Source organism: Loxodonta africana, chromosome 25, assembly GCF_030014295.1.
Source record: "Loxodonta africana isolate mLoxAfr1 chromosome 25, mLoxAfr1.hap2, whole genome shotgun sequence".
In the NCBI taxonomy this organism is placed as follows: Eukaryota; Metazoa; Chordata; class Mammalia; order Proboscidea; family Elephantidae; genus Loxodonta; species Loxodonta africana.
The window spans coordinates 38,628,341-38,641,532 of record NC_087366.1 but is presented as its reverse complement, the minus strand read 5'-3'; positions in this window follow the sequence as shown (position 1 = coordinate 38,641,532).

The following is a 13,192-nucleotide window of genomic DNA, read 5'->3' as shown; positions in this document are numbered from 1 at the left end:
GTCCCATAGGCTTCCCAAGGAGCAGCTAGTGGATTCGAACTGCCAGCCTTTTAGTTAGCCCCCAAGCTCTTTACCACTGCACCACCAGGGCTCCAAACTGTCAATACGGAGTAATATGTTGCCCTCAGAGGATCAGAGCTCCTCTGTGCATCTGGCCTGGAGCCCACAGTGCAGACCAGTAGGTGGGAAATCTCTTTACCCCAAGAGTGGTGAGCTCCTCTTCACTGACCTCACACAACAACAGGAATCCCAGCAGGGCTTGTTACAGTCAAGCTGTCTTTACTCCCATCCCCCGTGGTGACCCCTAGATTATTAGGAGTATTCATCTTTATCCTACCATATCATTTCCTTCCCTGGGGCCCACGCCCAGAAATATTATTTAAATTTACCTAAGATAAATGGAGCATGAGGCAATTTTGTTCACTCAGAGCCCAATCTTCCAATCTTATTTGACTTTCCTTTACAGCAAATAGGACGTGGGGACAGAAAATATTACTAAAAATGCAGAATGGAGAAGAGCCTACAGCAATCTGGTTTTGTCAATGAATAAGAGACTACAGCAATTTGGTTTTATACAATCAAAACAAACAAACAAACCCCACTTGATTCTGACTCACAGAGACCCTACAGGACAGAGCAGAACTGCCCCATAGGGTTTCCAAGGTTGTAAATCTTTACAGAAGCTAACTGCCCCATCATTCTCCCACAGAAGTGCTGGTGGGTTCGAATCCCTGACCTTTCAGTTAGTCGTCAAGCGTTTTAACCACTGTGCCACCAGGACTCCTTGGTTTTATACAAGCACCTGCCACACTGCCCTTCTGCACAAGAAGGTGAGAAATAGAACAGAGAGGAGTTCAGGCCCCTCCCCTGTAGGTGCTGGAATCAACTATACACTCAAAAGGCTAAGGACAGCCACCTAACAAGTGGCTTGGCAGGACCCACCGAGGCACTCAGGACAATGTGTGGTCCCTATTGGTCAGAAGGTGCCTCTAGCAAGAGGCCTCGTAGGTAAGAATGTATCAGACTGACCAGCTGTGGTTGACAAATCCCACAGGGGCTCTGAGAGAGTGGAGAGCTAGAGACACTGGTACCCCACAGTCAACTGGCAGGTACAGGTCTCCCCGCAGGATCCAAAGGCCACGCTAAGTCACCAGAGGTCCCCCAGGCTATCCTATAAACACTGAGCCACTAGGGAATTTGTGAGATGTCCCCTTAGAAACATACTGGAGGACTGGATTAAAACACAGTTGGCTTAAAGAAAAAAAAAAAAAATTGATACAATTAAACTGCCATTCATAATAAAAAATTCTTACCAAACAAGGAGAAAAAGACAATTTCCTTTACCTGCCAAAGAGATTCTACCAAAAAGCTGCGGCAAACAAATTAATTAATGTGAAATATTAGAAGTTCCCTTTAAAATCAGGAATAAGACAAGGATACAGAGCAACACGGTTTCAATTCACCAGATAGTCCAGCTGGTGCAGTAAGATTAAAAAAAAAAAAAGTTCATGTGCATCGTCCATTACTCAGCAATTTCATTCCTAAGTATATCAGGAGAATATCCTTACACCGTACAGTAAAGCATGTACAAGACTGTACATTTCAGGATTGTTTTGTAACAGAATTAAAAAAAAAAAGAGGAAACAAACCAAATGTCCACCAACAGGAGAACGCATAAATAAATTGCAATATATTTCTACAAAGAAAGATAACACAGCAGATGTACTCTTAACCTGCAGCTGATGATAAAGATGAGCCTGAGCTCAGCCTAGCTCTGAATATCTAGAGGACACTAAGAAGCTGGGAAAGATGAATTTACATCCTGGTAATATTTTTTTAATATAGATTCTATCCAGGTACTCCAGAGGAATTCCGTGATCCAAATTGAATCAAGCTCACCTGGAAGATTTCAGCGTCATCTTATAATAATTAACCCACTTCTAAAGAAACAAATATGGTCTAAACCAAAAACCAAGCCTGTTATTATCACGCCGAATCCGACTCATAGCGACCCTATAGACTCATAAAACCCAAATCAAACCCGTTGCCATCAAACTGACTCAAGTCGGCCCTACAGAACAGAGCAGCACTGCCCCACAGGGTTTCCAAGGAGCCCCTGGTGGATTAGAACTGCCGACCTTTTTGGTTAGCAGCTGAACGCTTAACGACTAGGCCACCAGGTTTTATAGCAACCCTGTAAGACAGAGTAAAACTACCCCATAGGGTTTCTAAGGAGCGGCTGGTGGATTCGAACTGCCAACCTTTTGATTAATAGCCGAGCCCTTAAACACTGTGCCACCAGGGCTCCAAATGGATGGTCTTAAAAAAAAAAACCAAACCCATTGCCATCAAGCAGATTCTGACTCAAAGCAACCCTATAGGACACAGTAGTTTCCAAGAAGCGCCTTTCGGATTCGAACCCCCTACTCTTTGTCTAGCAGCCCTAGCACTTATCCACTATGCCATCACGGTTTCTAAATATGGTCTAGACCCAGAAAATTCCACAGGTTCCCAAGTCTTCCTATTAATTAAAATACACCCCCCCCCACACACACTTTATCCTAATTCTAAAACTCTAAACGTATCTCATAGACTTTACCAAGAAATTTCACCAATTAGACAAGCCTTTTTTTTTTTTTTTTTTTAATTATAAACTGAGGAGCCTTGGTGACACCGTGGCTAAGCACTCAGCAGTTAACCCAAAGGCTGGCAGTTCAAACCCACCAGCCGCTCCTCAGGAGAACAATGTAGCAGTCTGCTTCCATAAAGATTACAGCCTTGGAAACTCTATGGTGCAGTTCAACTCTATGCTGTAGGGTGGCTATCAGTCGGAATCGGTTGGACAGCAATGAGTTTGGTTTTTTGGTTTAATTTTAAACTGTTTATTCACTTACAAATAAGAAGGTTGAACAAAATCATTTCCAACAACCTTCCTGGTGTCCTGTTCTATCAAAGATGCATAATGGACCTATAGTAAATGAGTTGAATACTGGGCTGTTTCAGATACCTCAAATAAGGAAGGCATTGGTATATTTTTTGAGAGAAAATTCAGATTCACAGAGCAATATAAAGAAAAGTTGATCAAAAATTAATTTATGATAATTAGCCTAATACCAAATTTGCATGTCCTTATGTTAAAAAAAAAAAAAAAGGTTTCTACTCTGCAATACCGCTAAGATAATTTTTAAACCCTACCATGGAAATAATCAAGTTACTAAATTTGCACATCTCAAAATTCAATCCATCAAATACTTCGGATGGAGGTAAATAAATATTCAAATATATCTTAAAGCTGAATAAAGTAATAAAACATGAAAACTGAAAAAGACATTAGATGCAACCTAATCTAGTGGTTTACAGACTAGGCTCTGCAATGGGACCTCCTGAATATTGGCCCAGATTTCTTTTTCTAATAGATCTCAAACTTATCAAAACTCTCATTAAAAAAAAAAAACATAAATATTCAAATGTTTGTACTCAGGTATTCATCAACTTTTCTGTGTTCAGCTTTTAAACAAACCACACTTAAATAAATGCAAGCATCACCTTCTCTTCACTGAATTTTAACGTGCAGGCACTGATACACATTTGGACCCATCACATCACCCAGCATGGCCTGTTGACCAACGCTCCATTTTGTCAAGGCTACCTCCGTTCTGGTACAGCAGTGCCCATGAAGTCATTTGAACCTGTGAATGCATTTTGCTCTTATTTATAAAAACGAAGAGAGGCAGAAATATTTTGAAAGTGCAAATACTAGTGACAAGCAGCCCAGCACTCCCAAACTGATAAGTGACAAAGAAATTCATCAGGCATCCCAGAAGAGACGACGCTAGTCACAGTCAACGGAGGGGGGGTCAACTGTGAAGCCAAAGTAAAAACCTCCTGGGTACACAGCAAATACTGCTCTCAGAGGTTTGATCACAGCATTTTCTCTCTCGGACAGTGCTCATACTCTCTATCTCCCATGCTGTGCTTAATATCATGCAAGACCTTTGCTCTACTTTTGCACGTTGAATTTTTTAACAGTTTAATGTAAATACATTTAAAGTGTACAATTCAGGGCTTTTCAGGATAGTCACAGAGTTGTACAACCATCACCACAATCAGTTTGAGAATATTTTCATCACCCCCCCAAAAAACCCACAATCCTTGGCCATCTCCCCCTCTCCTCCCATCCCTCTCAGCCCCTAAGCAACCACTAATCTATTTTCTGTCTCTATAGATTTGCCTATTCTAGATCTCTTTTAAATAGAATCATACAATATGTGGCCTTTGTGACTGGTTTCTTTCACTTAGTGTAATACTCCAAGGTTCATCCATGTTGTAGCACGAATCAATACTCCATTCCTTTTTAAGGCCAAAAAATATTCTGCTGTATGGATGCACTTCACTTGTTTATCCATTCAGCAGTTGATGGGCATCTGGTTTGTTCCCACCCTTTGGTTATTATTAGCAATTATCTGTGTACAAGTTTTTATGTGGACATATGTTATCATTTCTATTAGGTATATGCCTAGGAGTGGAATTAGTGAGTCATATGGTAACTCTATTCTTAATTATTCCAGGAACTGCTACACTGTTTTCCAAAGTGACAGCACCGTTTTACAATCTTACCAGCAGTGTATATGGGTTTCGACTTTTTCCACATCCTTGTCAACATTTCTTATGATCTGACTTTTTGATTCTTACCGTTCTAGTGGTATGAATCAGTATTTTATTGTGGTTTTGGTTTCCATTTCCCTGACTACTTTCATGTTCTATTGGCTATTGCATATTCAAATTTTATATATCTTTAAACTGAAATTACATTCAAAATAGGTGGGGGTCCCCTATTTTGACAAACTGAGGACTGCTAATATATTAGTGTGTTCTCGTTTATTGACTTTGTAATGAGTAAATTTCATAAACCTGAGCTTATAAAATAAATACTACTTCTTTTGATTTCATATTTTTTATTTGTTTATAAACAAATTCATCAGAGTTTTTCTGGAAAGAAAAAAACTATTAAACTACTAATCTAATCAAATCTCTCAGATGGAGGGCCGGGCTCTCCATATAATAAGTCCAGAGACTTTATATGACCCAACTAGATTGAGTTGGAGAAATAATAATAGCCTCTTGTCCTCTTGTCTCCCAGGCTATGGCTTTTTATAGCAGAATTAAGTGAACAACAACAACAAAATTCATGAAAACACCTTAGGGATACAGGCCCAGTATAAAAGTGATAAAACTAGAAAGTAAAGCAAAGAAATGATTATCACAAAAGTCAGGATGGTGGTTATTTGGTGAGGGAGACGCGGCACACTCTAGCTCTTTCAGTGCTGTCCGTGTTCTGTTTTGAGCAGTAATTAAACAAGTGTTTACTTCTGAAATCTTTACTTAGGCGTTTACATATGTTGTATGAACTTTATATTTCTCAAAAAAAAAAAGAAGTTTAAAACCCAGCTTTGCCCATGAAAACTTACTGGTCTTTAAACGGGAGATTTAGCTTTACAAATGAAATTACTTAAAATCCATCCAAAGCTGACAATTGAGGGACAGAATTATCGTTCCTCAATCCTTCATGCTTACTCAAATGGAGATCACCTTGCACATCTCAATAGACTCCATCTGCACAGAAGAACCGAAGCATGGCTTTCCAAGACAACGCATTCTTCTGAGTGACTCCCCTTTGATAAACATCATTTGCTGCCAACTGAATGAAAATTATATTTATGGCAAGACCACAACATCCTTGACATTCTTGTCAACTTTAAACAGAGCACAACCCTCAGGGTCATACCTGCTCTTCCTCCTTTTTGAGAAATTATTAGCAGCAGACAGGACATTTCACACTAGCTACTAAAAGTCTTCAGTTTTTCCACTGCCTAGCAGCTCCCGGCCTGCAATCTGGTAAATTCTTTTACAGCTGGAGAGCTAGAGGTCAGCCCACCAGAACCAAACACACAGGATAGAGACAATGGGATGAATAGGTAACGCTCTCCAGACTTCCTGGAGCCCTGATGGCATAGTGGTTAGGAACGATGGCTTCAAACCAAAAGGTCAGCAGTTCAAATCCACCAGCTGCCCCTTGGAGACCCTATGGGGCAGTTCTACTCTGTCCTATACAGTCATTATGAGTGGGAATTGACTTGATGGCAATGGCTCTTTTTGTCCACTCTCCCAGACTCAGACTCCTGCCACTGGCAAAGAATCATTTATTAAGATAAGTGAAATTAATGGTCACAATGGGTTCTCCAAAAAAAAAAATTATGTTACTTGGTTATTCATGAAGCAAAGGAAAATTTTGCGAGATCCATGACCACTGAGGTCTAGGCCACCGGCTAGAGATATCTAGATCTAGAATACCTTGTTCAGTTTTCCTTTTTTTAACCACCAACCTACAACCTTTGATGTAATAAGAACCACAACTTTGCTTTCGCACTGCAGTGTATCTCAACAGGCAGCTCCCCACCTCCCCCCCCTCAACACAGACTGGTCTAGAAAGAACCAAGCATTCAGCCCATGTCATAAACCACAATCACTGTGCAGGATGGCAGAGCCATTGGGATTCTAGCCACCTGATACGACAGGGAAAGGAAGAGATGGGAAAACGCTCTATGGTAATTCACCTCTATGACACCTTGTGCTCTCAGAATCCCTTCTGCCCAGCATGCATATGCCTGTCCTACAGCCGTATGTGACACACACAGGAGAGAAGTGATGCGATGTGTCACAGTGAGAAGTAAATAACCCAAGGTTATCTAACCCCTTACGCAAATGCCTTGCGCTAGTTTTCTAAGAGCCTCTGCATTATACCAATATCTTCCTTCACATTATTTTCTCTTTGCAGAGCAACACCAGTCAAAGCGTGCAGCACAGTACAGCTTTGACTTTATTACTTCATCAAATAGCGCTACTAAAACTCAACTGGTAAAACTGGCTATTTGCAATGGAAGCAGAAGAGTAGTTTTGTCATAGACACTCAAGTAATGTTGGCAAGTTAATTATATACATCCCTCCTTCCCAACTTCCATTGGACAATGAATAAGGAAGACTGGAAAAGAATTGATGCATTTGAATTACAGTGTTGGTGAAAAATATTGAACATACATACCATGGACTGCCAGAAGAATGAACAAATCTGTCTTGGAAGTAGCACTGCCAGAAGGCTCCTTAGAAGGGAGGATGGTGAGAATTCGTCTCAGGTACTTTGGACATTGTCTTAGTCATCTAGTGCTGCTATAATGGAAATACCACAAGTGGATGGCTTTAACAAAGAGAAATTTATTCTTTCACAGCCCAGTAGGTTACAAGTCCAAATTCAGGGCATCAGCTACAGAGAAATGCTTTCTGTCTCTGTCGGCTCTGGAGGAAGGTCCTTATCATCCATCTTCCCTTGGTCTGAGACCATCTCAGGTGCAGGGACCCTGGGTCCAAAGGATGTGCTTTGCTCCTGATGCAGCTTTCTTGGTGGTATGAGGTCCCCACTCTCTGCTAGCTTCCCTTTCCTTTTATCTCTTGGTGCAGGCCATACCTCAGGGAAACTCCCTCTACATTGGATCAGAGATGTGACCTGGTAAGGATGTTACAATCCCACCCTAATCCTTTTTAACATAAAATTACAATCCCACCCTAATCTTCTCTAACAGAAAATTACAACCATAAAATAGAGGACAACCACACTATATGGGGAATCACGGACCAGCCAAGTGGATACATACATTTGGGGGGGGGGGGGGACATAATTCAGTCCACAACAGACATGTTATCAAAACGAACCAGTCTCTGATGGGAGACATCATGCTTAGTAAAGTAAAGGGTTAGTGAAAAAGAGGAAGACCTTCAACGAGATGGATTGACATGGTGGCTGCAACAACAGACTCAAACACAGCAATGATTGTGAGACTAGCGCAGTATCAGGCAGTGTTTCGTTCTGTTGTACACAGAGTCACTATGATTTGGAACCATCTCAACGGCAACTGACAACAACTTCCCAAGCACCATCATCCCTACCCCAACCCAAGAACCACTGAGGAATCCAGCCTATAAGCCTCTGTGCAAATATGCTAGGGACCTGCGGGAGAGACAAAGGCAAGTGGACTTCCTTCCCCACGAAAGCAGCAAAACCTGAGTGGGGCCCCTGGTGCCTACCCTCAGACCAATGCAGATGTCTGTAAGCTCACCCAAGGGTTCCATCACCACAGCGAGGAGTGGGCTGTGGGTGATACACCTGCACAGCCCACCACCCAGCAGAGCCTCTGCCTTTCCTCTCAGCTTCACATCATCCACACGGAAGACTGCACTTAGCACAGGAATGACCCTCTAAAGGTATCCACATGCATGTTGTTGTAGCTTCCATTGAGTTGACTCCCCAACTCATGGCAACCCCATGCACAATGGATCGAAATGCTGCCTGGACCTACACCATCCCCAAGAAAGGCTGCAAAAGGGACCTCTGTGATCCACAGGGTTTTCATTGGCTGCTTTGCAGAAGCAGACCATCAGGCCTTTCTGCCTAGTCCGTCTTAGTCTAGAAGCTCCACTGAAACCTGTTCAGTATCATAACACGCAAGCCTCCATTGACAGACAGCGGTGGCTGCACTTTAGGTGCACTGGCTGGGAATCGAACCCAGGTCTTCTGCACGGAAAGCGAGAATTTTACCACTAAACCACCAATGCCTCTTCCCCATACATATGATACATATATGAGATGTGAAAATGAAGGCTGTACAAAAGACACACTTATCAAAATTAAGGATTCTCAATAAGCCATATATCAAAACTTTCTGTAAAACACAAGCTGTAAAAGACAACCTGGGGGTGGGGGAGGAGCGAATTTGTAAACAGTTAGAGCACTGAGAAACCTCTGCTCTCCATTAAATTCTATTATACAGGGAGTCTTTCTTGCCTCGTGGTATTATGTCATAAAAATCTTTGAAAAGTGACCCTAAACCATCCTTGGTTGCTGTTGATAGGATTTCCTGAAGACACCTGAAAATAAACTAAATGTAACTGAGGGAACTTACATTTTTAAAAAAGGCATTTAAAGCATGAGTCATCTACCACAGAGGGCTTGCATACTAAATATGTTGTGAACAGCTTACTTGTTAAGTATAAGTGATTTGAGTTTTATTTTTTTCCGGACTATGCCTCCATTTTGAAGTTCCTGACAATCTGCTCAATTTCAATTTTTCTTCCCACAATGAGACACACTTTCACATAGTGATTACAGCAAAGAGTTGGGAGACAAATGATCTATTATTATCATTATTACAGAATGAAATGCTTTGACAGTTGCTCTGACCACTTGCTTTGAAAAAAAAGTATTAAATTTATTTTACCATACTCATCTTTGCATATGTTATAATTAAGGAGAACATCAGACAAACCAGTTTAAATGTAACTGAGCACTAAAAAGCAGTTAATTGCTCTTTCAAAGGCAGGGGCCAACTGCAGGGTTGGACTGCATTGAACAGAATCTGCCAGCCAGGTGAAGCACAATGGTTACCATGCCAGCAGTGTCAGAGGCTCCTCCCACAGTGGTGTCACAGAAGCAGCCCAATGCCCTTCACACACTTCAAATGCTGACTCAGTCAGATCAGCTGGGGAATCACACAGAAGCCATTTGAGTGAGCTCAATGCTTCAAATCCAAGGAAAAAAATCTCTGTTTAATTGCAAACAGAAATTTGGGCAACCAACAGGGCATGTGTTTTCTTACCTTTCCAAACTAAGTGATGGCCCCACCTATACCAAGTGCTCCCCCCTTCCAGTCCCTACAAGGAACTGGGAGAACATCTAATTGCCCTTTGAGGCAATCCAACCCTGAAAATACAGTACTCAAAGGTTCTATACAAATTCTTCTTATGCCTAAAATACAATAAAGGCATTCTAAATGTGTGCAAATATTAGACTCTCAGCTTCCATAAGAGAATTCAACCCTACCCTCTGGCCCAGTGGGTTGCAAGTCAACTATCTAGGCATTCTTCAGAGATTAAACTTCAAATTATTCAAAAACTCATATTGAAAACTCAAATGAAAAAGTAGTCTGGGAAACACATTCTAAATCAATGGTCTAAATCTTATAAAATATCATATCAAGGAAGAAGCCTATCACTTTCTTGATTTCTTCTCTATCTCCACCATTCACAGATAAGGTCACCCCATACTAATATGCATTACTGAGCATAACTCCCTCCAAGCTCTGTTTCAAGGCATCTCACTCATATTTCTGCTAGCACCCTGTTTGCAAGAAATGTCTGAGCCCCTGAGCCATACATTCCCTTGATCCTGCCACCTTCCCACTCTCTCTCTACCCCAACCCCACTCCTCTAAAGTCCTCACCTCCGTCATTACCCAGGGTAAGGTCTATGCCATCATCACATCACTCCCTTACATACACTCTCAGTTACCTTGTCCTCTCTTCCTTCCTTTTACTTGTCTGACAAAAATCAATCCCCAGTAAAAATCTAACTACGAAGAAAGGCCTGGAAATCTACTTCCAAAAATCAGCCAATGAAAACTCCATGCATCGCAACAGTCCAATCTGCAATCGATCATGGGGACAACACAGGATCAGACGGCATTTCATTCGATTGTACCTGGGTCACCGTGAGTCGGGCGCCAACTGGATGGCAGCTAACATAAAAAATTCAAACACTAACCTCAAGATGGTCCATAGTAAATCTTTCGACATTTCCTTGGTCTGATCACTCTCACATTGCCCTATACTATTTCATTTCCCTCTCTCCTTTAACACTCCAGTATCTCCTTCCCAATCCTTACTCTCAATAGAAGAACCTGCCTCATATTTCACTGAGAAAATAGAAGCTATCAGAAAATTTTCACAAGCTCTCACCACATTTCCTTGTCTAACTGCATCTGTGTTCATACCCTCTGCCTTCTTTCCTATTAGTACAGGTTACTGTCTTTGCTCCTGGCTAAGACAAAACCCTTAGCTAGAAACTCTAGGCCCGTCACCTCCTTTCTCCTGTTTAAGTGCATCACTCCCCTCTTTCCCGTGTCAACAAAAATTGGATTCTTCACATCAGCAAATTCATGTGCCATTATTTCTCTCATCGTAAAATTATCTTAACCCTACTTCCCAATCCAGCTATCACCCCATTTTTCGCCTTTCCTCTGGGGTCAGATTATTTAAGTGAGTTGTCCATTCTCAATGAATACAATTAATCTCCTTCCATTTGCTTTTAAAACACTGCAAACAGAAGTTCCTCTCCATGACACCATGTCAAGGTCACCAATGAGCTCCACAGTGATAAATCTAATCCTCAGTCATCATCTCACTTGATCAGCAGATTTAACCTCGTTGAAAGATAGCATGGCAGGGTGGTTAATAGCATGCTCTGTGGAGCCAGACGGTCTTAAGTACAAATCCTGGTTCCCCCACTTACTTTGTGGATGGCCTTAAGTCAGTCAGTTAATATCTATGTGCCCAGTTTCCATATCTATAAAATGGTAATAACAGCATCTACCTCATAGCAGCTGTTACCAGAATTACATAAACTACTATATGTAAAGAGACTGGACAAACAGCCTGGAACACAGCTATCAGCAGTCACATCCTCCTTGTTGAAGCATTTTCTTCACTATTGTTGTTGTTAGGTCCCATCAAGTCAGTTCTGATTCACAGTGACCCTATGTACCACAGAATGAAACACTGCCCAGGCCTGTGCCATGCTCACAATCGTTGTTATGCTTGAGCCCATTGTTGCAGCCACAGTGTCAATCCATCTCATTGAGGATCTTCTCTTTTTCTATGACCCTCTACTTTACCAAGCATGATGTCCTTTTCCAGGGACTGAACCCTCCCAATAACATGTCGAAAGTATGTAACACGTAGTCTCACCATCTTTGCTTCTAGAGAGCATTCTAGTTGTATAAATGGACCAATAAGCAACATCATGATAAACGGAGAAAAGATTGAAGTTGTCATGGATTTCCTTTTACTTGGATCCACAGTCAATACCCATGGAAGCAGCAGTCAAGAAATCAAAAGACGCATTGCATTGGGTAAATCTGCTGCGAAGTGCTGAAGAGCAAATATGTCACCTTGAAGACTAAGGTGTGCCTGATCCAAGCCATATGCATGCGAAAGCTGGACAATGAATAAGGAAGACTGAAGAACTGACGCCACTGAATTGTGGCGTTGGCGAAGAATATTGAGTATACATTATTCTTCACTAAGTTCTAAGAATACCACATTCTCCTGATTTCTGTCCTACCTCACTACCCACTCCCTCAATCCTTTGTTGGATCTTCCTGGTCTCCAGAACCCAGTCCTTAATCCTCTTCTCCTCTCTCCCTAGGTGCTCTCATCCAGCCTGGTCACGTTAAATACCACCGACACGCTGAAGATACCCTAATTTAGATCTCCACCCAGACTGCTCCTCGAACTCCAGCTTCAGTGATGTAGTCCACATCTCTCATTCAACAGTATTCACTGAGCATGCCAGGAATAGGTACTAGGGGTCCAGCAGAGAACAAAACAATTAAAAATTCCGGTACTATAACGACAATAAAAACCAATGGAGCCCTGGTGGAGCAGTGGTTAAGAGCTCGGCTGCTAACCAAAAGTTCAGCAGTTCAAATCCATTTGCCGCTCATCGGAAACCCTGTGGGGCAGTTCTACTCTGTCCTATAGTGTTGCTATGAGTCGGAATCGACTTGAAGGCAACGGTTTTGGATTTTTTTTTTTTTTTGGTATAGTGAAAATAAAGGGAGTAGAAAATAAACAAGATAGATAAAACAGCTTGTGTGTCAGTAAAATGCTCAGGAGACTGATAAGCGGGGAACAGAAAAAAGTATGTCGGGGAAGGGATGAGTTACTATTACAGATGAGGGAGCCAAGAGCAGCCTCATTGAGAAGGTAATGTTTGAGTTAAATCCTATAGGAAGTAAGCATGAGCCACGGGGGAGCTGAGAGTAATGGTTCCAGGTGGAGGACACAGCTGGTGCGAGGCCCTGAAGCAGGACCATGCCTGCCCGCTGGAGAGATAACACGGAGCCAGGACAGCTAAAGTAGAATGATCAAGAAGGAAGTGAGTATAGGTAAAAAGGGGTCAGGATTTTATGAGGCCTCACAGGCCATTGTAAGAACTTACAACAACTTTTTCTCTGGGTGTGTGAAGGCCTCTGCAGGTTCTGAATGGAAAAGTGATATGAGCTGACTTGCATTTTTTCAACTTGCTT